This window comes from Perca fluviatilis, chromosome 14, assembly GCF_010015445.1.
Source record: "Perca fluviatilis chromosome 14, GENO_Pfluv_1.0, whole genome shotgun sequence".
In the NCBI taxonomy this organism is placed as follows: domain Eukaryota; kingdom Metazoa; phylum Chordata; class Actinopteri; order Perciformes; family Percidae; genus Perca; species Perca fluviatilis.
Window position 1 is genome coordinate 17,197,024 of NC_053125.1, and position 24,339 is coordinate 17,221,362.

Sequence of the window (24,339 nt, forward strand, 5' to 3'; positions counted from 1 at the left end):
TTATCAGGTGTTCTAATAGGATTCTGGCTGATACACACAGATGTGCATGCACTTCACACGGCGTTTGATCTGGCTCGCGCGGCGGTGACATCCCGCTGCCAGTAACGAGGTCCGCTCTCGAGGAAGGAGAACCCGAGGTCAAAGATGCAACTACAATTCCACATGCTTTCATTTAGCGCTCAGCTCAACCACCCCACCTGTCTTTGAGCCCAGATTAAAGACCTTCAAAAAATAGACAGAGAGAAAGAAAAAGGCGGGGTGAAAGAGAAAGAAGAGGGGGAGGAAAAAAAAGTTCAATGACAACAAAAACACCCTCAGCTGTCAAAACTCAATGTCATTGTAGCTCAAAAGGGAATTGGTAATTGGCCGGGGCAGAAGGGGACTGGAGACGAGAAGGGACCCGGGGCGAAGGTTCTTCGGCTGTGTAACGCCGTTGAGGTATGCTGCCCTCGTCTTCGTAGCCCCAGGCAGAGAGAGGCCAGAAGAGCTGCTTCTCAACAGCACAGTTCTAAAACGGTATAGAAGTCAAAAGGATATAAAACTCTACGGCACTTCCTATTGTTGTTGGGTGTATAAAAAAACCACCCCCACCCCCCACACCCACCCCCACCCAACTGCGACGAGGGAAAAAGATGTTGCTGTGAGTCATAAAGACTCACCACTTGCTGCTCAATGGTTAACCAAGTCACTTGCTGGGAACCTGGGGGGTAGTGTGTCTTATGAACAGAGACAGAAATATTCCAACATGATTCTGTGGTCAAAAGCAAAATGTGCCAGGAGAAAATAGGCACTTACTCTTCGCAACACAATGGTGCTTTTTTTTCTTCTTCTTCATTTGCAAGGACACCTGTTTGGGGACATGCATCTAAACCTCAGCAGGAGGCCCTTGTGCAAGAGAAAAATGATCCTACAAAAGGCGTTAACCGGAACTCCTCAAAACTCTTCAAGAAAGCCCCATCGCCTCTCGGAGTAACAATGAAAGGCCGATGGCCTCTATTTATCCCTGCTCATTCAGCTTGTTCTTTAATTCCCTTGTTACGTGTGGTACGCAGTGTAGGAATGCTTTGAGTTAAGAGTTCAAGGGAGGCCAAGGCGAACCGATCAAAGGGCGGACTGAGGGTAAGCGCCACTTTAAAGCCCAGTTGTATGGAACCAAGTCGGACAATGGCTAAGCAAAGAGGAGACTTAACTGGGCTTGCGACACCCTCTAGGAAGACTACTGACAATTAAAAGTTCAACTAGAAGCTGAGTTGCATTCCACTTGAAAATTAAAACATTTACATTTATGTATCTCAATTTAGATCAGAATCCAAATCAATCTGGAGTTATGTAGCGACACACGCTAGACCCCCCCTGAGCAGTGAAGGAGTTTCCCATTCATTCCCATCATCCGCATCGCTTTGACATTCCAGTCCAAACAAAGCTCAGCGACAGGGCCCCTGATTAACTATTAAAATCTTCGTGTACAAATGAGTGTTGACATGAAAGCCTGTTGTCGTCTAGCCAAGGCCAGCTTACACTCAACCAAAACAAAGCAGCTCGTCAAATAAAACACTCACGATTAATATTTTAGCATTAAATGCAGGCAAGTCGAAAAAGCCACATAGCGACAGTGTCTTTGCTCTCCCAACGCCAGATCGTTTAGATTACGCCAGTCGCTCGTCTGACCTCCCACCTAATACTTCATTGCTAGATTTACTTTCTTTGGCCATTTGGATATAGAACTAAATCCTACATGGTTTATCCAGATGGTCGCCGCCCCAGTATGTGACAGTCCAAAAATGCAATAAAAGGCAAAGAGAGAATTCATCCAGATATCTTTGCAGCACTCTGCCTTTAATATTTCAAGGTCGGGAGCATAATACTTGCATGCTCTGGGACAGAGATATTCACTTCAAAGGAAGGGTGTGTTTAACCTAGAAAATATAGCAATTCAGTAAAATTGATGTTTCATAGTCTTAGTATCTGATTCTATGTGCACATGCCAGGGCTTGGCTATGAACCCAAATTTAACTGGAAGAGGAGGAAGGGGAGCACATGACGGTACAGCCGTCAAGGAACTGCAAAGGTAGATTTTTCTCTCTATTTAGGGTACATCAGCAGTATGTGTGTGTGTGTGTGTGTGTGTGTGTGTGTGTGTGTTTGTGTGTGTGTCAATATAAAGACACCAACACATAAGCTCAGCTGCTGCTTTTCAGCGATGATGTTGAAATGATGCGGTCTGTGTGTGTTCCCTTTCTCTCAGGCCCTGCATCCACTGCCTCATCTTTTGTGCCTTTGACACGCTTGTACGTTCTGGGTTCTTTTTTTCCACGGTGCTATGTCATGATCAATTTACCGCTCGGCACATGATGGCCCCTAGCGCCTCAGAGGATTTTAAGGACTTTGTGTGCAATCCTAGCCTGACTCTCCCACATACAAAACGGGCATTTGTATTCTCATCCTGCTTTGGCCGCTGAGCGAGATTGTGTCCCAGCTTTTGCCTCTCTGATTCTAGGCTATTGTTTGGAAGAGAAATCGCACCGAATCTCGCCGAGCAGACACCAACTGGCAGCTCCCTATTTTGAGGCAAATCTCGCTCATTTTCGCTATTTTATTCCCATATTGTTTCAAACTGTGTGAGGTCGGGGGGGTCAATCTGGCAATCTTACTGGCTGTATGTGTGTTTGTGTGTATGCACGTCTGTCTGTGTGTGTGTGTGTGTGTGCACACAGAGAGAGAAAGAGAAAAGCACTGAAGCATTTTGAAAACATCAGGCTCAATCAGTGCTCATTTGTTCAGGGACCCTGAGAAACTCAGCTCATTGCCTCACATAGTGACAAAGTGGGAAGGAACCATTGACAAGTGTTGTCCTATGCAGCTACAGTACGTTTGTGCACCTGCCTGCTTTTTAATGTGCTTCTGCCAGCGCCGAACACAAACACGGCTTGGCACACGTTAAAATATAAAGCGGCAATGTTCCAGACTTCATTTTTACGCATCATTCAAGCTCAAACAGCAGCCAAAAAAATGGTCTTTAACTTTATGTGACAAAATCAGAACTACTGTAGGTGTTATTTTGCTTCTTACTCTGTAAAAATAAAAATAAAATGCTAAATGAATGGGGTAAAAATCCAGCGAAGCAAGAACATGTCTTCCAGGACATTTGCAATTCAACGACTGTCATGTGTTAATGCATGTTACGCCTTCCAGTCAAAATATATTATCATTCTGTGTTGGTATGCAGGTTGGTGCTGCTGCCACTGGCAAGGCTATGGCTGCCTGTGTGTGTGTGTGTAGATGTGTGTAGGTGTGTGTGCAGGTGGGTGCACATTATTAAGCTGGCCGGGACTGAATGTATTCGCGTAACCTGGATCGTGTATGCTCATTTACTTTCTCTCTTTCTATCCGCGCCTTTCCTTCCTCCATCACGCCATCCTCCCATTCCCCTTCGATCCTTTCTTCTTCTCTATTCCCGCAGCCACCTGGCGAGCATCCCACGACGGGGACCTTTACAGCAGACCTTCTTTCACTCCTTCCTTCTAATTGAATAATGCAATGTAGTATAAAATCCCGCTCATTAAAGGGGGCCTTCTATGGATTACAATGCTGAGGCAAACACATTTTCCGCACGCGGAGGTGAGTTAATGTATTCGGTTACCTCCAGTAATGAGTAGTGAAAATACGAGTTGACCGATGGGCTTCAATTTATGTGTTTGCTAGAGACGAGTGTGGGTGGCACCCTTCGGCCCAATGGTGCATGGTTTTAGGGCATTGCTGATTGATGTAGTTTCATGTGTATTTGTATGTTTCTGCATGTCTGTATATCTTCTAAATACTGCATGCATAGCTGTTCATCCCGTGACCTTTCAAATACACCTCAGAGCAGAATCTATATTCATGTTTAAAGGAACATCAATCTGATCAATAAATCGTACTGTTTGTCATCTCCAGGTGATGCATGGCAGCCTCGTGGACATCAATAGTCCAGCTCTTCTTTTATTTGTGCTTTAAAGAATCAACACTAGCAGTCATACAGTGCACTTACAGCTCAGTATGTCCCGGTAGTATAACTGTATTGCAAAAATGTTCTACAAAGAATTAAATATGAACATATTTTAGCTCTCTAATTGATTCAGATATAAAGAAAAACGCTGAAATGCATACTTCTGTTTATTCAGTTGCTTACTTATTTTTGATCTACGTTAGGCTGCGGTGCAGGATCTAGATCCCTTCCAGTCAGCTGTCATTAGTGTTAAAATTACATCTAAATTTGAATTCACATTACTTCACCACTGGTTCTTACCCACAGTCCCACTGCAGAAGAAAACAAACATCTCTAAGAGTGGAGTTAGGTAGAAAAAAGGGCAGAATTATCAGTCCCTCTAGAAAAACGTGATTATCAGATCGCATAATTCAATGCATAATCAGCCAAAGTCTGCATATTGATGCGGGGGCCGCATTTTTTCAAATAAGCGGCACTTTCGCCGCATAAATTGCCGATTTCTGCGCAACAAATTCGGGGCTTGCATGATTTCATAATCCCCGCATTTTTGTTGCAAAAAAGTCCCATATATCTCAGCAGAAAGTTGAAAAATGTTGCGTTTACTTCACACAAGAACAGCCATTTTCCCCTGTTGCCATGGGAACGTTATGAAGTGACGTAATTATGCAACGTGAACATCATCGAAAAGCAGGGTGTTGGGGGAATCACTTTTTTTTCTCTTTTTCATCAAACCGCAGTTTTTGCAAGTTCCCGCAATTTCATCGCATAAAATTGCATAAATATCCCGCATATTCCATCGCATTTTTTAAGAAAACGTGCCGCATAATCAAGGATTTTTGCCCGCAAAAATCACTAAAAAACTACGCATTTTTCTGGAAGGACTGAATTATAGCTACCTGTTGGCCGCAATACTGGCAGGCCTGAGCAGTGGCGGGTCTAGAGAGGGGGCCCGGGGTGGCACCCGCCCTATGATTGACCCCTCCTGGTGCCCCCCCCCCTCCCAATCCATTGAGTTAGAGTGCTGTCAATCTGACAAATTTGATTTCCATTGGATCAGAGTCTGTCACTTTGCTGCCAGTTCTGCCGATCGCTGCCTTTCCATTTGGGAAACGGATACATACTTTAAACACACGTTGTATGGCAACTGTGTACTTTGTTGAGATTTTGAGGCCAGAAGTAGAGTTTAGAAGTAGAAACATCTTGAACTTGCTGTAGAGCACTTGTTGCTATAAGAAATTAATTGTGTATTGCACTTTATTTCTGTTCTGTTTCCTATTATCTGAAAACTTTGTACAGCAAGGTTTTCTTTGAAGTTTGAGCCAAGCTTATTGTGTGTGTGTTGCACATTATTTTTATACGGTTCTGTGAATTAAAATAATTCCCAGCCCTTGTCACATGACCAATTAATGTTTCCACCAAATGTTTGCCTATGACATGCTGCTTTTTTGATGCTTTTCTATAGACTTTAGTGGTCCCTTAATACTGTATCTGAAGTCTCTTTCCCGAAATTCAGCCTTGGTGCAGAATTACAGCCAGTGTCACAATGAGCTTTCCTTAGTATGTGCCATTTCTGTGTCTGTAGCTTTAAATGCTATTGAGGAGGAGAGAAGGGGGGGAGGTGGAGGGCGGGAGTGTGGCCTTGATCAACTGCCATGCTTTGCTTGTTTGAAAGCCATGATGTCTCTCTGGGGGGGCGATTGGGGAAAAAAAAAAAAAAAAAACTCAAAGGCAGAGCAGGATACCCAGGGCTCGGTTTACACCTATCGCCATTTCTAGCCATTGGGGGACCATAGGCAGGCTGGGGGAACTCATATTAATGTTTAAAAAACCTCATAAAGTGAAATTTTCATGCCATGGGACCTTTAAGTGCCCAAATAAAATGTGTATCGTATTCGTATATACAATTTGTTGAAAATAAATACAAGTGAAATTAATAATGAATGTGATTTTCTATGCTGACTGATGTGCCCCTGGATCTGAGGCCAGATACAAGGCAGTGGCAGCTGCTTCCATCCGCTGAGACCCACCTCATGACAGAGACGAAGACTGAAGCTCGATCCTTCTCTTTCAGCCTGGTTTAGCACATTGTGACTAGGCACGTAACATGCTCCCTCTCCCACCCCTCCGAAATCTACAAACAAGCTTAACATCATTCATTTACCAAACCTACCATGGGCAGACAGAGAGAAAAGAGCCATGAACAGGGTGTCAACCATGTGGATTCCATTGATAACGTTTGTTAACCAAACCTCTCTTTCCTTTCTTTTTGAGACTGTAAATCCCGTGGTATAATTTCAAATTAACCAACCTCATCCTAGTATGAATATGAGATTTCTTTGGCTAATATTGACATGCAGAATTTTCTCATTATCCCAGGCGAATGAAACCGCTACAAACAACACCGGGGCAAACGTGTCTCATGCGAGTCGCGGAGGGAAGGGAAAAAAAAAGGAAGAAAAAGTTAATGTTTAATTTGTGAAAACAACACCCTTGACTAATGAATTTTCGAAGTTTGTTTCCACGCTTACAGCTCCTTGTTTGGCTTTGTTTTAATAGAGCATGCTGATTTGGGAAAAAAATGAAGGGCAGCAAGAGCAGGAGTGGAGACAGGGGAAATAGGTGTTTGCGCAGAAAACACCTTATTTGGACTTTTTTTTTTCTGAGCTGATCCGGCCGTGCTCTGCCAAAATGTGATGTTGGAGCTAAGTGTAAGACAAGAAACAGCTTACATGAGTAGTGCATTGCCAGAGGCATTTTAATGATCCAGGGGGCCTGGAAACGTGAGCAACAGACGGGGCTCCTCTGCGCCTCAGACATGAACTGAATTATTACTGTATACAGGAGCCAACATCTCCTTGTAGCATCGCATAAATCTAGAGAAGAAAAAGACAGGTAGCAGTGTTGCAGTGGCCTCAAAGATGTGAGGATATGAGCTGAAAAGAAGACAGGATATCGTCTGCTGTGGAGGAGTTCAGCATGAGTTCATAGAAGCCATTTCCAGTTTCTTTGGAGCATTGTTCGGTAAAGTCCTTCTAGTCGACAGCAGCAGTAAATGCAAGGCCACCATGACTCGAAATGTAGCAATTTGAACAAAAATGATAATAAAGTCTTAGTTTAGGATTTCATAGAAAAGTGTTTACTGTGGAAATGACTTCAGAAATGCATTGTAATAAACATTTTGTAGGAGTAGATAGTAATTCCTTTTGGAAGATGAATCTCTTTATATCATGCTACTATGTTCATTTGCCTAAAATAAGCAGCACCGACATTCATAGGTGACTCATACTTCTTCCATGACTTTTTTTTCTTCTTTTTTTTTTAAGCAACCTTAACAAAGTATAAGGAAATATCTGGAATTAAAAAACACTGTGGTATGAGCAACCTGCCTGTTCCATCTCTTCGGCTTTTAACTCCTCGCTGATTCGAGTTACTAGAAATGCTGTATAGCTCTGAAGAGGAATAACTTTGCCGAGTGCTGTGACTTTGTTGTGCTCATGAAAGGAGCGCTCTTAGGATTGCATGCGACAGCTACAGACAGCGAGGCTTACCAAACAGGTGCACACACCTACTTTGCAGGGGGGGGGGGGATATCTGAACAGCTACATGTACATACCTTCAGACCACATAACAGAAGTCACTGTTAAATTCCATTTCTGAAAGCATGTCAACAACAAAGTTGACACACACAAAAACAGGATGGACGCACCCTCTCAAACACCAAAACAACATAGCACCATTAGCAGCAGTGAATGCTGTCTTTTCAGCTCCTAAACAATTCCTTTTTATGAAGAAAAAAAAAGCTTTGCATATTTAACTCGACACCCAACTGTTTCCGACCTGTGTGCCCTTTCACTGGAGAATTCAGTTGATCGTTGTGTTGTTAAACCAAATTAGCACTACAACAGTTGCAAACATCACTGAGGAAAGACAGAGAAATATTTGAGTCATCCTCTTCCGATTTAGTTAAGCTAGGTATGCTGAGGCGTGCGTTCTGGGAGTGGAGCCTGAGAGATGTGGGGGGGGGGGGCAACCTGGCAATAACCTTGGCCTAGTTAGGGCACCGTCGTCCTCGTCAGCACCTTCTGCCAACATGAAAGCATCCTTGTTTATTCCCATCGCACTTAACCAGCACGCCGTCCCCAAATTGCATGCTAATGCGTCTTCTAGTGGGGTTTGAAAATCACTGAAAACTCCCAGCAACGCTCTTAACTTTGACATCATTCATTACTTCAAAGAACTATTGCATTTTACTCTGATATCAGTGTTTGTTTAATAAAAAAAAAGAGATTCATTTCCATCCACGCACGCACGCACGCACACACACACACACACACACACATACACCCACACACACACAAATCCCTGGAGGGTGAGGAGTGTGTTTGTTCCAAATTATCACAATAAATGCAATTACACTGGGTATTTACTGTTTTTTTCATATATTTCTTTTTCCTTTTGTACTTCTTTTTAACAAGAGCATTGGCAGTCTGTAATTAGTGATCACTGAGAGGAATCAAAAAAACAAGACAAACTTGTTTTTGTTGAGCTCCTTTCTTCTCTCTCCGTCTTCCCTTTCTCCCCTGAGGGGAAGATGCCTCACACGCAATTTGGATTCAGAGCCGAATCCAAACTCATTTCACTTCAGACCATGTTAACGCTTGCTGACTTCTTCGCCCGAATATTTACAACCTGTGATATTTGCTGTTAATAAAAGCAAGACGTGTCCATGGGACACTCAAGCCTGCAGGCGTCATTGATGTCTTAGTACTTCTTCTTTTTTTCATCGGGAACAGAGCAAAGACCCGGGCGGCTTTCCTTAAGTGTTATAAAAAGGCCTTTGTCTCTGTGCTTTGATACGTAGCGCTCTTTACAGAGGTGATACCAACAGAGGGCTGGAGTCTTGGAAGATGCCTAGAAAAAAAAGCTTTGCTTCAGGCCATACAACTATATTTTCCCATTTTATTTTTGACTATATGTATATGAATAATTGATAGAGGCAAATGAAACAACAGGGGACGAAATAGTTGAAACTTGAAAAATGTTGCACCTTTCCTGGTAAAGAAAAACCTTTTTCTTTTCTATTGTCCATCACCGTGTCGAATATACACACCCTGTTGCTAGTGCTTTTTGTTACTATGTATCTTTGCTGTCTTTAGCTTCTTCTTTTTTTTTTTTTTCACTTTTCGCCTTGTAAGAGTTGAGCTACACTGCTGTAACTGACAGATGGCCCCTCCGGGACCTGTTTCTGGCCTGAGTTATTGTTTATTAAATCCAGATCCTCTCTGTAACATAAAGATACAACGCTACGGGAAAGCTTTTTTGGAACGTTGGTACTGTAAAACGTCAGGAATGTTTCACTACAAACAAAATAAGGGAAAGAAAAAGATACGGTGAGGCCTTTTGAGTTTTTGACCACGAAGAAGAGAGAGACCTAAAGCAGCCGTAAAACATCCCCTGGACACAAGAAAACAGCAAGAGCAACGGTGCAGAACTCGTGCTTTGACACATCTGGCGAACAGCAGGGCCTCGTAGGAAGAAGAACTTGGGGTTACGTCAATCTCAGATTCTCAGGCTGAATGCTGAAGAATATTTGCAACCAGAATGAACATTTGGACTAGCCAGACCCTCCTCTAGCAGCGCTGTGGAGGAAGGTCTGGCAAAGCGAGACTAGTCCCATCAGACCGGAGATCCGTCATGAAGCAGGCGACGCTGACAGGACCGGCCAGCTAGACAGGGTGGAGCAGGAGGGAGGGGAGGGAGGGGAGCAGAGGGGAGGCGCAGAGACAGGTTCTCTTTCTAAACACTACTATTAGACATGGGAACTGGCGCTTGTTTGAATAACTTTCAAATACGAAGGCCTGGTGTTTATGCACCATTGATCCCCCCCGTGCATTACACCTCAATGGGGGGGGCCGTCCGTTTTCAGTGACTACCATTACAGGAAATCTATACCTAATACCCTTCTAATTATGAATGCTCATTTTAAAACTTCAATAACAGAGGAGCCGCAGCGTGGGCAGCTATCATTATTCCTTCAGGGCTAGACGAGGAGTGATTCACTGTGTTTCACTCTGTTGTTGTATATTATTTTCATCCTCCATCGTTAAAAAAAAAGAAATCCTGGGATGCAAACAATATATCAGAGTTGTAATATGCGAGCCTACATATATGCATGACTTGTAATTCTGTAAATTGTAAATTTCAGCCTCATTGATATGCTTATAAAGAAACCAGCACATCTTTCAGTAGCAGCAGGAGGTCCTGGGCTGTGACTGCAGCAGTGCAGAGCAAAACAACATCGCCAAGGGAGCAGGAGCTTTTAAATTGAAATGTACATTATAGATGTATAGATAGGCAGACTTATAGAGTCATAGCAAGCCCGGGAGCCATTCTGGGTTGTGATGAAACAATGACCCAGGAGCTACCAAATTTAGAGACGAGCTGGGTCTCCCAGGAAGCATCTCCATTTGGGCTGGAATGGCAAGTGTGACCCCCATCTCTCTGCTCCTCACCTCCTACTAATTGAATCAGGCTGCTGCCCAGGATAATTCTTTGTGTGTGTGTGTGTGTGTGTGTGTGTGTGTGTGTGTGTGTGTGTGTGTGTGTGTGTGTGTGTGTGTGTGTGTGTGTGTGTGTGTGTGTGTGTGTATGAGAGAGAGAGAGTAAGATAGACTGTGGAAATGTATTTGCAAGGAGTCTGTTAAACCAGATTTAAAAATCGTTAAAATGTATCTTTTTCTGGGCTGACCCTCGCATCAGATATAACCATCCAATATATTTAACACGTGAACGGAATGGGAATACTGTGTGCACTCACAACCAACCGGACCTTATGCCTGTTCCTACCATGCCGAGGGCAAAATATTATATATATATATATAATCCCTCATGGACATTCCCTGGGGAATTATGCGTTATTAATTTGTCTATTCGCCACCCCCAAACCCACTCCTGATACAAGGCTTTTTTACTAGATTCAGATGCATGGATTCAATTAAGAAAGAGCGGGAAAAGAAATTAAATATGTATGATTGAAAATTGCCGCAAGTTCCAGATTCCCTTTTTTCCTCTCCTTTTATACCGCAATCCGTTGAATATACAAAAACAATGTTTAAGCACTGTTCAGAGCCTTCCCGGGCATTCATTAAAGTTTTTTCTTTCCCGGTGTGAAAGACCAATACATTCTGCTGGAGACTCGGCATCATCAAGGCCAGACATGGACAAAAAGAGGGGGAATGCTCGAGGGGAAACACTGTTGTTAGGCTTTCCTGTCTAATTTCTAACGCTCGCGCACCAGCTACGACACCAGCACTCTCATCAGTGTGAAAGATTTAAACAGGGCTTTGAGGAGCTTATGCCTTATAATTAGTCAGTAGACTGCTTTAAGAATGTTGAGGTAAACAGGGTTTAATTAGGAAGGGTAGAGCAATCTGGGACAGATTTTGTGCAGGAGGGATCACACTGTGACTGCTTTGGGTTTGTGTCGTAAAAAAAGTTAAAAAATTTGAGTAAAATAAAAATAAAAAAAATTCGCGATTTTCCAGAAAGACAAAAATAACTAATTGTTTCAAACAACTTCCTCTACACACACACACACACACACAAACACACACACACAGACAGACAGACAGAAGAAACACACACACACACACACACACACACACACACACACACACACACACACACACACACACATATAAAGACACACACACACACACACACACACACACACACACACACACACACACACACACACACACACACATAATGCGTGTCGTACAAGAATGTTTACTGTCAAAAAAAAAAAAAAAAAAAAAAAAAAAAAAAAAAAAATTTAAGGTAGTTCTGATCACTCTGTTTGTTCAAGTTTTTATAACTTATTTGATGCTATAAAAATGGGATGAAACGTCATGAATGACAGCAGTGATTGACTCGCAATTGGTCGGGCGGGTGTATGGGCAGGACTTCGATACTGCTCGGACTCTGGCTCCAAAATTACAAGTTGGCGGCGCCCGTATCCGGGATATTTTGGCTTTACTCTTGTACAGTGGGAGAAAGATGAGACGCGTTGTCCATCTTTTTTTTTTTTTACAGTCTATGGTCTGAAGTTGCAAGCATGATCTTGTACTGTGTTGAAAACAGCTGCACCCATGGAAAGAGAATGGAGAGAGGACAAAAGCAAAACAAGTCCAAGACTTGTTGTATAGGGAACATGTGGCAATGTGTGCGCAGTAAACAGCTTTTGTCCTCAGCCCCGCAGGGTGGGTCCCTAACAGTTCTCCTTCAGGGATAAAAGAAAGCAGGGGCAGGTATCCCGAGAATGTCTTCCTGACTTCCCCGCTAAGTGGCAGCTACACTACTTAAAAACTGCTGATGGGATCGCAGGGCTCCGCCTAGGCTTAAGTCTCCACTAAAACCACATGAAACTCACCTCTGACGGGCAGTGGCTGAACAAGGATCAGCAGCTAACAATGTGGCAGTCCATGCACTGTTTTGGGAAAGTCACAAAAGCAAACACACCTAAGGCGGGTTTTATGGATTCTAAGCCTCAAAATACCATGTCCGCTAAGCTGGAAGGAACAGAGGAGGGGGAGGATAGCAGTGTGAGAATGAGAGAGAGAGAAAGAGAGGAGAGATGGAGGAGGGTATGTTTGTGAGAGAATGAAGTGTTACAACAGAGATGATGAGAAGTGGAGAGAAAAAGCGAGCTTTGAGGGGCAGATGTGGATGACAGCAAGCAGAGGGAGAGAGAGAGAGAGAGAGGGAGAGAGAGAAATAAAAAAATCACATATTCTTGACAGAAGCAACATGGCAGGATCACACAGCTATTTTTCATTCACACTCCTCTGCATTCGCACATGATTCCAAAGGTACCCAAGCCCCAAGGAAGCCTTCCAGCAAATACTGTTTGCCAATTTTTCAAACCTGTCACTCCCTTTCGGTGTATCAGCTTGTGCTGCACAAAGGGGCCTCCTCCTGGTGCCGTCGCTGTTGTTGTTGTCACTGTGCTGATGTGAGGTAAACACGTGGGGCAGGGTCGTCCATTTCCCTCCACCACCGCCACCCCACAATGCATCATTCTCACATCACACTGTAACATTACTGTGGAAGGGACAGTTTTTTTTTCCCTCTTGCACCCGCGTTTTGACAACACGCACTATCCGCGTAGCATATTTCAGTAGGTGTTGAAAAATCGCCTGGAAAATATGACTTGTGTAAATAAGCGGCGATGGCCTGAGCAATGTGGGGATTGCACAAATCGCCTTGTCAGTTCAACGGTAGCAGTTTGAAGTGGTTCCTTGGTAATCCGCATCATTTTTTACCTCTGTCTTCTTCGGTCTCAACCGTTTTACACCTCCTGGCTGTTAATAAAAAACAGCTGAGCCTCAGTCAGACACTGTCTAGCCTACAGTGAGCTGCATGCTAAAGCTGTGAAAAACACACCAGGCCACTGCAGGCGGGCAGGTGAAATGTAGTCAGTAGCGAGTGTTAGTGCGGTTGTGTGCGGGTGACGCCTGAGGACACGTCTGCCACATGCGAAGACACACATGACGCCTTTGTTCTCCCTCGCTTTATCGCACACACAGAGGTGCACACCACTCACTGCCCACAGTGTTCATTATGAGCTTTGACAGAAAGTCTACAGAGACGCTGAGGCTAGTAATCAAACAGGAGCCACAGTGTGTTCCTAAAGGCAGTCTGGCCCTGCTTTAAGGTGAGGGATACTGTATTTAAAGCTTCTGCTGAGGCCAAGCCTTATAAAGTCCATATATGCAAGGTTAATATTGATAGAAATTTGCATTTGTTGAAAGGGTGGGTGATGAGGGTGACACTAAAAACCCTACCTGTTCATACCAGATGAGGGCGTTAGCTGATGGTCGTGTGAATACAAGGGTTAAAAAATGTCAGTGTTTATCGTTAAGCTGTGTAAATACACAGAGCAGACATGCTGAAACACCGCAGGCAGTCCTCGGGGGCAATTCTGCGGCGATTTACAATCAAACACATTCCTGTCGTCACATAGGCGAAGTCCCGCTTCATTAGGACATGTGTGCCAAGAGTTATTACACAGACGAGACGCACTGCTGCTAGATTCGCCCACAAACACACACCTTTCGGAGCTCATTCTTGTCATTCTAGCTACTGGTTGTAAGCTGAGCGCTGATCAGTTGCCTGCATACCTCCTAAAACCAATACGGCGCCTTCCAATCTACACACACTTGGCCATTTGGTTTATTCCTTATGCATTCGAATACAGCATTTATTCAACATTTCTCCTTTTTGATCCTTGACACCAGCTCCTTCAATCTGTCTGAATGAATTCATTGCTATTCAGCCGTCATGCTCCTAAGATATGGGATGAAATATAGAGGACTTGTTTCATCTGTCTTTAAGATTCATGGCTATGTGATACTCCGCAATGTGTGAAAACACTAGATTCCCTACGTGGCGCATCACATCAATAATATAATTGACCTTGCGAAGCATGTCTTTTCTCAAAAGAGTTAAATGTACGACTCAGATCTTTTTAAATGCTTTTTATATAGCCACTTCAAGCTCATTCTTTCTCTCCTGGCTCAAAAAATAAAATGGTGGAGATATTGTTTTTGAAATTCACAGTGCTCAGCACATTTCTAAGGCCGGAATAGATGCAGGAAATGGGTAACCAGATTTGATGGTGTTGAAATACTTGAGTTAAAGAGCAGAGTATAGCTACTGATGTTCCTCTCACTGTCTAATTTGATCTCATGAATCAAGAACTCAAAGTGGGGAGGGCAGTAAATTACGGGTTCCTAAGGAGCTGTGACACAGGAGAGAGATGAGCCCATCGTAGTGAAGCAACTGCTGCCAATTTAGTGTTCAGGGACCTTCAAGTTTGAAGCTCTCCCCGCTTGCCCAGGTGGCTTTATCAAAAGAATTTAGTGGACCATGACGTTCCCACGCCTCTTCCAACTCCGGGCCAACGCTGTTAGAATACAGTGACTTTTTTTTGCGAGGATGTTGTCCATGAGCTACGCTTTTGGCAGGGATGCGTCTGAATTACCGGGTACAAGCAAAGATGAGAGCAGTTAAAACCTTTTTAAAAGAACTGCAGGCATATGGCCATGGGAGTCGGTGGGGGCGAGTGCCGTGAAAGTATATTGCCATAGTAACAATGGATATCCCACCAAGGATTCCTGAGCAAACACAGGCATACGGTTTAAACAGTGACTGAGGACCCTCCGCCAGTGTGCCTCCTTGTTTAAACAAAATCATGCTGGCAAAGATAACGCTGGCATTTAAAACATAAATTACAAGGTCTCCAATTGTCATGTCATGTCCCCAATTCACTGAGAGAAGAGGCTGCCTCGGCGAAAGAAAAGCTTATTCAAAGAGATTCAAAAGAGCAGACACACATGCACACACACCCTGACGTAAATCTTTCAAATGTGCAGGGGAAGGGAAGCTAGGCGAGAGCGGTTTGCATGTTAAGCACATTTGCGTCGACATCAAACGATCGTCCCGCAATTGGCTTCACGGGGGGAAAGTAATCTGCGCTACTCAAACATTTGCTGCAGCACCCGCAGAATTCTGATGGTGATTAAACAGAAAGTAGCAGTCTTTCCCCTCTAAGTCCGGCTGGGGATCTCCACGGCACACTCGTAAATGTCACCCATGTCGGCACTTACAGTCGCTGCTTGTCAAAGTCGCTAGCTCCACTCATGTCACCAGTTCATAAGAGCTCTTCACTGTGTGATAGGCTTCCTTTATGCACTTATATTCCCAGCAGTTTGCCTCCCTCCGCTGAAATCTGTTATTAATATATCATCATGGACAGATTAAATGTGATGAATCTGACGTTAACTGAAGCTTATTAAGCAGAGGCTGGGTTTGAAATAAAGTTGAGGTAAAATATGAAAAACCGGCTTTGTGTTTGAGCGGCTTTGTTTACTATTATTCTAATCATTTTACCGCCCCCAGACATGTCAATCTGATTGATGTCCTTACCTTTCTCCCCAATCCCAGAACTCATCTTTTACAGGTTGACTCATCAACCTGTAAAAAGAAAAATAATACACTGCAACAAACAACATTCCCATTTCCCCCCCGCCTCTGTGGACTAGCTCCCCCTCAAGGCACTTCTCACATCTGAATCCACTCTGTAATTTACAATTGGCTATTGTGTGTCCTAAGTGTTGCATTGGACCAACTCAGAGTAAATGAACCATGTCAAAGACCACTCTTTCACTCTTGATTACATCCCCTTGTTTCGCTCCCTTATAATTGAAGCAAACTGACCAAAAGCCATAGCTCAGAACGTGCTATTATTCAAGCACCTGAGTTCACACACTCATTCAAAAACCAACATGGTCGTTCTTTGCCAGTGCTCAGTTTCATTGACTACTCATGATTGTTACTCAGAACATTTTTGCTGGAGAAGACAGAAATAAGGCGAAGGATTGAGATACTGCGGAAGATAAGGAGTAAGAGGTGAAACCAAAGCTAGATAAACTAGGCTGTAGGGCAAGGTGCCGCAAATCAATACCTGAAACCATATTAAATGTCTGGAGCTCCTCAATCCACAGTAGAATTTGTCTGACTAAAGTCAGCATTACAGTCATCTAGACTTTATTTTGCTGTTTCCAACAGGGCAGGCCTATGGGAATATACACCATATGAGGAACTCTGTCAGAGTATATACAGTTTCTCCTGGCAGAAATATGTGGTGCTCTGCTATAGAACAAAACCTTTCATCTTAAGAAGTTTCTATTTAGTCTTACAGCTCCCATACAGTAAAAAGTGACTAAAAAATGACTAAACTATAGAACCCTTAAAACCATATTTTCCTTTGAAGGAGTAAAATATGCGGCTGTATGGCCACTTGTTTGTAATGCAGGCTATATATGTATGACAATAATAAGCGTCAGATTTTCACATTTACAGAACTGGAAGAAACAGATGTTTAGCGTTTCTGCTTGATAAATGACTTAAACAATTAGTTTTCTGGGCAAATAGTTGATTTCGTTTCAGGTCTAAATATTACCAAAGATATAGTCATACAAGCATTGAAAAAGGTGGATTCGTCTCAGCTTACTATATAAGATGCACAAAAACCTTACAAATGTTTTATGAAAATAAAATAACATGTAGAAGGTATTTGTACTGCCAACTGTTATCATCTGCCTCACGGTGATCACAAACTATACCAAGGCTGTCACCTTATTATTCACATTTCAATGTACAATCAATTCAATGTTTCTACATTGCTGCGAGCTAAAAGAGAAAGGACACCGAGAAAGAGGCAAATTGAAAAATTAGCATAAAAAAAAATAAAAAGCTCGCTGGTCTTCATATTTCATTTGATTTGATAGACGCTACCTAGCGAGGCCACTCGTAACTCCAGCTGCCCCGTGACCTTCATTCTTCGGCAGACTCTTCCAGCCTCTGACAAGAGTTATTGCGCCTGGCTAATAGCCTGCTCTCTGCCAGGTTAGCCTCATCGATAAAGGGGCTTCTCCTGCTAATGAATATTTCAGCTTTTTTTGCACACATCTACATAGCTTAATACAGGTGGGTTGAAATACACGTTATAAGTCACAGCAGCAGTGTAGAACAAATAGCTTGACTGGGGCAAAGGAGCTCCCGGTGCCTTGCTCGAGGGCAGTCGCAGTTCCCGGGAGTCACATCATCTGCCCAGACTACTCGAGCTTGTCGAGGTATTTTTTTTTTTTTAGATAAAGTATTGCTCTCGCCTTCAGGCTTTATCTGCTTCTGTACGCATGTGTGTAGAGAGTAATAACCAGACACACATACAAATATAATGAACTGCATTCCTTGGGTAAACACAGCAGCACACACACATACACACAGGATATTGAAACCCTCTCAGGCATGTCGCCATGCATGTGCCTGGCGTGCAGGATGATGGAGAGGCTGAACTGTGGAGGCCTCTGCAGCCCTCACAGGATATATACACACACACACACACACACACATTCATACTGTACACCCACACGCTTTATCACACCCTTACACATGCACACACGCATCCACACAGTGAGTGTACCCGCTGAGTACACATGCACAAACTTTCACACGGGTCCCCCCAGGCTTTGATGGATGGTCGGTGAGTGCTCTACCTCCTGTTTCATACACACATAATCTCATTTGGGGGGGCCACAGGGTGGGAGCCGCACCAAAACAGGGCTAATAGAAGCAGTCAAGCTGTCCTATTTCTCCCCTTCCCAAGTCTAGTCATATCCATTATACTTCGCTGCTTAGCAAATATGTATGACTCTAGCCTGTTAATAAAAAGCTAAATCCTTTGTACAAAAGCTTTCGGATGCATTATTTAACCCAGACAATTCTTAATGTGTCTTACGCAGTCAGGAGATCTCAGCACATCTTAATATTTTAACACTTTCCCAATGCAAAAGAGGAAGGTTAAATGGGGGAAGTATATGGGAAGAGAGGCAGAACCGGTGGTTGTCTGTCAGAGCCTTAAAAGAAATCAATGTGAACCTGAACCCAGGGTGAAGGTTGTACCTATTAAATACGCTTTGATTACACCGTTGAACTTGTTAACTTTTCCCGTCAACACATCTTCTTACTAAGTCCAGTCCAATCTCTCCTCTGCCCATCTGGGAGACAACATGTCACTTAAAGTGTCTTCCTCACCTGTGAGCTCTTGGAGGAGCTTTACAGTTGGCTATCAGAGCAAAAGGTGGCACTTAGGGGTAAATCATGGACCAACGTGTCTGGCTTTCATGGCTCTTATTCTCATTTTCGCGAAGGCCACATGTGACAACACGGCTGGATACTGGATGGGGTTTAAATCGCCGCCTCCTGACGGGGGGCCACGGACCCTGCTGGCAGTTCCCTTGACACTCTGGACCCATGTGAGCAACACTGACAGGGAGTGATTCATCTGATTCATCACTGTGTTCCTTCTACAGTGAGGGATGGACGGAGAGCGAGAGGGAGGCACGCACGCCAAGACGTGAATAGAAACTTTGCTCGTGACAGAATTTGAGAAAAAGGCCAAATTCTAAGAGCCCTCTGCTACCTGTTTGAATCAACGTCAAGAGAACAAATGGCCAGTGACCTTTTCAGCAAAACAACAACTTTCAACAGAAATCACATCATTACGGCTTGGATTCCGCCAGACATTTTTTGCAATTTTGATGAGGTACAGTGTCACAGTAAATAAAACACTAATGTTTTGCCTATTAGTCTCACAAACAACAAGGCTCACGTCTGATCCATGTTGAGATCCAGAGAACTATTCCCCAGGGCAGTACAGCAGTAGAGCTAAGCCATGTTCTCATTTAGTCGCTTCCAGCTTCTGCGGTCGATACAAGAGGACAGCTATAGAGAAAACAACAAGGCTAGCATAGCATATCATAGACCTTGGGAGCCTTGTAAAAAGTAAATTTACTTTACAAACCCCTCCTAACAATTGCCATGAAAAACAAGTCTGCAATATAGCGCGTGTGCGATGATTGATAGTGCCACCGGAAAGGCAAATCTGCAAAAATGAATCGGCTTTATCCTGGTGAGCCCTATCTAATGCGATCGCTGCCGAGTATGAAATGAAATTCCATTTTCGATGACATCAAATTGAAAGAAGCGGCGAGAAGAAGGTGGCATCCCCGACGCTGCCACTTACAATCAGCAGCGTGGAGAGCAATCAAGGTGGCATGCGGCTTAAATTCCTTGTCTGTTTCTTCCCTCGCACCCCCCCCTTTTCTCTGTATTTTAGCATCTTATCATGACAAATGTTGGCGAAAGAGTTGGGTCTTCTTCAATCATGAGTATTTATTCTCATGTGAAGACAACTGAGCTCACTGGCTCTTCTATTGTATGCAGAGAAGAGAGTAGGAGACAAAGAAATAGAAATGAAGCATCCCTTCTTATGGTTTCCCCTATAGAAACAGGAAAACTCAGTATTTACATATTATGCAGAGTAATATAGCATGAACCAGCTATAGCATTCTTTTTCTATATTCCTCTCTCAGTCCTCACCATTTGTGCCGGTGTATCAGGTAGGTCTAATCCTTAGATTAGTAATTGCCTGAGAGCGAATGCATTCAAATCACCAAACCAAATTATACCAGAAAATGCTGCCCGCTGCAATTTCATGAGTATTACCGTGCACTCTTACTCCTTCCATTTCCCTATCAGAACATAAACAACAAAAGCCCAAGAAGCCTAAGATTGAATTAAGCTGTAATAGATCCAAAACAATTTCGATAAAATTAGCCACAGTCTGCGGTACGCAGCACCACACTAAAGGGCAAGCGCTAATAATAATGTGGCAATAAACAAACCAGCTCATTGCACATAATCTCATTTCTTACTTAATGCAAGATTTCCAGATTGTGTTTTTCTCACCTTTGACACTTTAGCCTGAAATTCTGTGTAGTTGCTATAAAACTGTTTTCACATGTTGATCTGGTAATGTGATAATCAGCAGATTGCTTACAGTACATGAATTTGCTCCTGACTGTCCAAAGTCAGATTTAATGATAATGAACAGTTTCTACTTTCTCTGCTCTCACCCAAAAGAACTAAGCTGACTTGTATCAGCGATCATGGAGGACGGGGGATGACCTATAAAGCTCCTGTGGAAACACTTATCATGTTATCAATTGAACTCAATGAGTGGCTGACTATAAAAGAAAAATAAACAAAGGTTTGGACAATGGTGGCATGATTGCTTAATCCTATGCACAGGTGTTCATATAAAACTGAAGACACCTGAAATTGTGCCTCACTGGGGCTTTGTGAGTTTCAATTAGGTCAGCTGTGGCTTTCCGTAGGTGTTTAGGCAGCTACATTTTATAAGTTAAAACAAATTAGTCTTGAGGCAAAGTACTGTATTTCCATATTGGTTTCCTGATCTGTCTGGAGCCTGAAGGGCAATCACATCCTATGTTTTGGCTACAAACACCATCCAGGTGACCTCCATTTGCATGGCGATATTGTTGGCCCTCTGTGAGTGTGGCGCGGTGAGGAATTGCCCTATGCAAATCAGATGCTTCTGGGCTGTATTCTGCCGGAGAGGTTGCGGCTACAATAAGGCACAGGAGGGACAGCTGGCCAGAGCACGGGTGGTGAACACTGGAGGCTGGGTTAAGGACAATGTCCAGTTATGTTTGCTGCATCCGTCCCGAGGCAGGATGACCTGGTATAAGAGTGTGGACCGAGCTTTTGCCTGCCCTGAGGTGCTACGCTGCGAGAGCACAGAATACAAGCTGCTGTGGCTCACTACTGATTAAAAGTGATCCACCTGGGCACCAGTGGCGCTTTGAAGTGCGATGATAAAACAAAAGCTGATGGCTTGTGCTAATTCGATGGCTAAGTAATTTCATTCCTCACTACATTACAGTTGGACAGCATTATTTTCTGGCACTGGATAGAACAGAAACTACTGCCAGAAGGAATAAAGTTAAGTGAACGCACTCACTGCTCATCAACCTTTAGATTCTAGGATTGGACACAGGTGTGTAAGGAGCCACGTCAAATGTAGCCACATATTGAAAAACAGGAAAACGTGTGAATAACATGAGGTAGAATCAATGGAGTAACAGGACGAGATGAAATGTCAAGTCTGTTGACCCTCCTGTTTGAGTCCTCACCAGATGCTGGGTGACACGCTGGCTTTTCCCTCGCAGTTAGATCAGCTTAATGACTGATGGGCTTAAAAAAACCTGGCTCGCCTCAATGATTAACTCCCTCAGTTGCTTGGTTACCTGTGCAGTTATTGTGAGATCAGGTAGGCGAGGAGAGAGAAAGACGGAACCCGATACCTCAGAGATTACAGTCAATGGCCAGCACTATTCTCTCTCCCTCTCTCTCTCCCTCCCCCTCCTCCTCCTCTTTCTCTCTATCTTTCCACCCGACCCCCTGAGTCCCTTGTGAAACAGTAGGGGCCATTCTCTATACCCCAAACAGGGCCATCTTTCTTGTGCCTGTCTCTATCTCTTCCCACAGACGGACAAAAAGAGAGGGAGTGGTAAAAGACAGGGGTTTGTGGGCGAGGGAGTGAATACGCACTCACACAATAAAAAACAGCCCTTATCACTTATTAATATTAACCATGCTAAACAGGTTTAACCTCGCTTGTGGCCAAATTAATTATCATTTTAAATATAACCTTTGTAATATGAATACATCTCAAGATAGTAAAACAAAATATAATAAAAAATAAATAATAAAAATAGAATAGGCACTGGTATTCATTGACGGCATTATTTTCTACCATTAATCCAGACCTGGCACAAATTGTTCCCTTTACTGAGGAACACAAGTGTCCTCGAGTGTTTTATATCTTTAAGCTGTAGTGGCACTTGAATATTTCTAGATGCGGCGTCTCTAAAATCGAGAGCATGACCGCTTCGCTACTTAATCTAATACAAAGGTGGCTGCTTAATGCCATAATTGGAGCACATGAACGCACACCTTCTCTTCAATTAGCTCTCTTTTACAGCCATTAAATTACACCCGATTCACCCCCAACACAATGTCTCTACAGAGAGTATTTACTGAGCCCATGGGATATAAAAGGCCATTTGAATACCTGCTAGCTATTGTATATTAAATACCTAACAGGCTACACTACACAACAAACATGGATAATATTGCCCACTAGACCAGTAAACACTTTATTCACAATTACAATTTAAATATCCAAACTAAAGGCTCAAAAATCACTACAAAGTACTCTTTGTGCATTATGGTTTTTCCCATGACACTGTCTTCTAACAAACACGCTGTCCATAAAAGCTACCACAGCTTTAATGTAGAGAGTAAATAAATAATTATATAAGTGGAGCATAGTGACACACAATACATGCTGCTGCCGCAGCAGCAAATAGAGTGCCCTTTTAATTATGCAGGAGACATCCAAAAGCAACAGCACTCCTCACACTCTGGGAAGCAGCTCAGCGAATACACCGTATTAGAAGCTGTTAGAGACCGAGCAGGGGAGGAGAAGGGGTAGAAGTAAAAAGGGAGTGAAATGATTTCAGAAGAGTAATAGCAGGAAGGAGGGGAGAGGGTTATAGATAGATGAGAGTGGAGATTTAAAAAGAAACCACTGCAAGAAAAAAGGCAAGGCAGAGAGCACCATTGTAAAGAGTATGGTGTAGCAGAGGCTGAAAAAATGGAATACAGAGAGGAAACAGGCAGCACGGGTGGATGCAAGGCATGCAAGGATGTACTACACGGGGCCAAAGGAGAGAATGAGGAGCAACCGTTGGCATTGCATATAAAAATGTGAACAACGACATATATCTAGAGGAAAAGAAAGTGTGGAAACAGAAACAGATATTGGGGAAAGAGTAACAATCCAGCTGAGAGAAAACATCACTCCAGAATACTAAAGGAGTAGTGCTGACACCAGGTAAAAGAAAGATCAATAATTCATTAGACTGCCATAGAAAACACATAAAAGAATAGTGTTCTTTTTTTTCTGAAAAAGCAAATCAACTGACTTCATTATGTATTAACTTTGTTTCCTGCTGCTGTTGCACATCACAGTGGAAAAAAACAGCCCAAAAATATAAAGACTGAACTAATGAAAGCCCACATTTGAATATCAGATCATGCCACCTTCACATTTTTTCTCCCAGCACTGCAAACGGAAGAAAAGAGTTACTGGGAGGAAAAAGGAAACAAGAAGGAAGGTAAGACTAGCTGGAGGGTGGAAGAGAGTGGAAGAAAAGCAGGTAGAAGATGGCAGACATTTATATACGAGGAAACAGATGAAGGGAGTAAAAGAAGCCGAGGCACAATATGGGAGGTGATATAAAAAACGTCCAATTTCACTGCTAGGTCAATAAATTGATGCAGACTCCAAAGTGTAGAAGAATGTTAATATGACCTCCTGGCCAGATGTTCCTACTCAAGCCGAGACCGTAAAACTGACTCACAAACCTAAAAAAAAAAAAAAAAATGTTTGTGCCGCATTCACCCTACATCTACCTTTCTCTCTTATCCTCTTTTGTTCTTTTTCTCCCTCTTTCACAAGAAGACAAGGCAGCCTTGTCAGAGACACAGCAGCAGGGCAGGGCTTGACATGGCTAAAAGGGAGTGTAGCCGGCCTCTGGCACGCTCCCCTCTGGGATAAAATAACTGCAAACCAAACCCTTATGTGAGCTGTCTACAACACTCCGACACATAGTTGCTAAGGTTAGTAGGTGTGACACCGCAGGCGGGAGAGGCAGCCTCAACACATGCCGTGATGAAAGGGAAAAAGTTGGACATGTTTGGTCGAGTGGTAACGATACCCCCATCGTAAGCTAATCTAAACCTTTCTCTTCCCTTTCAATATTACATGTGAATGGCACTCCAAACCAAAACAGATCAAT

At 43.3% G+C, this 24,339-nt stretch overlaps 1 protein-coding gene across 6 annotated transcripts in view; it reads right to left on the reverse strand.

The window, feature by feature from the left end:
• pcdh7b (protocadherin 7b) overlaps positions 1-24,339 on the reverse strand; it is a 105,826-nt gene that overhangs the window by 77,317 nt on the left and 4,170 nt on the right. The window lies entirely within an intron of this gene.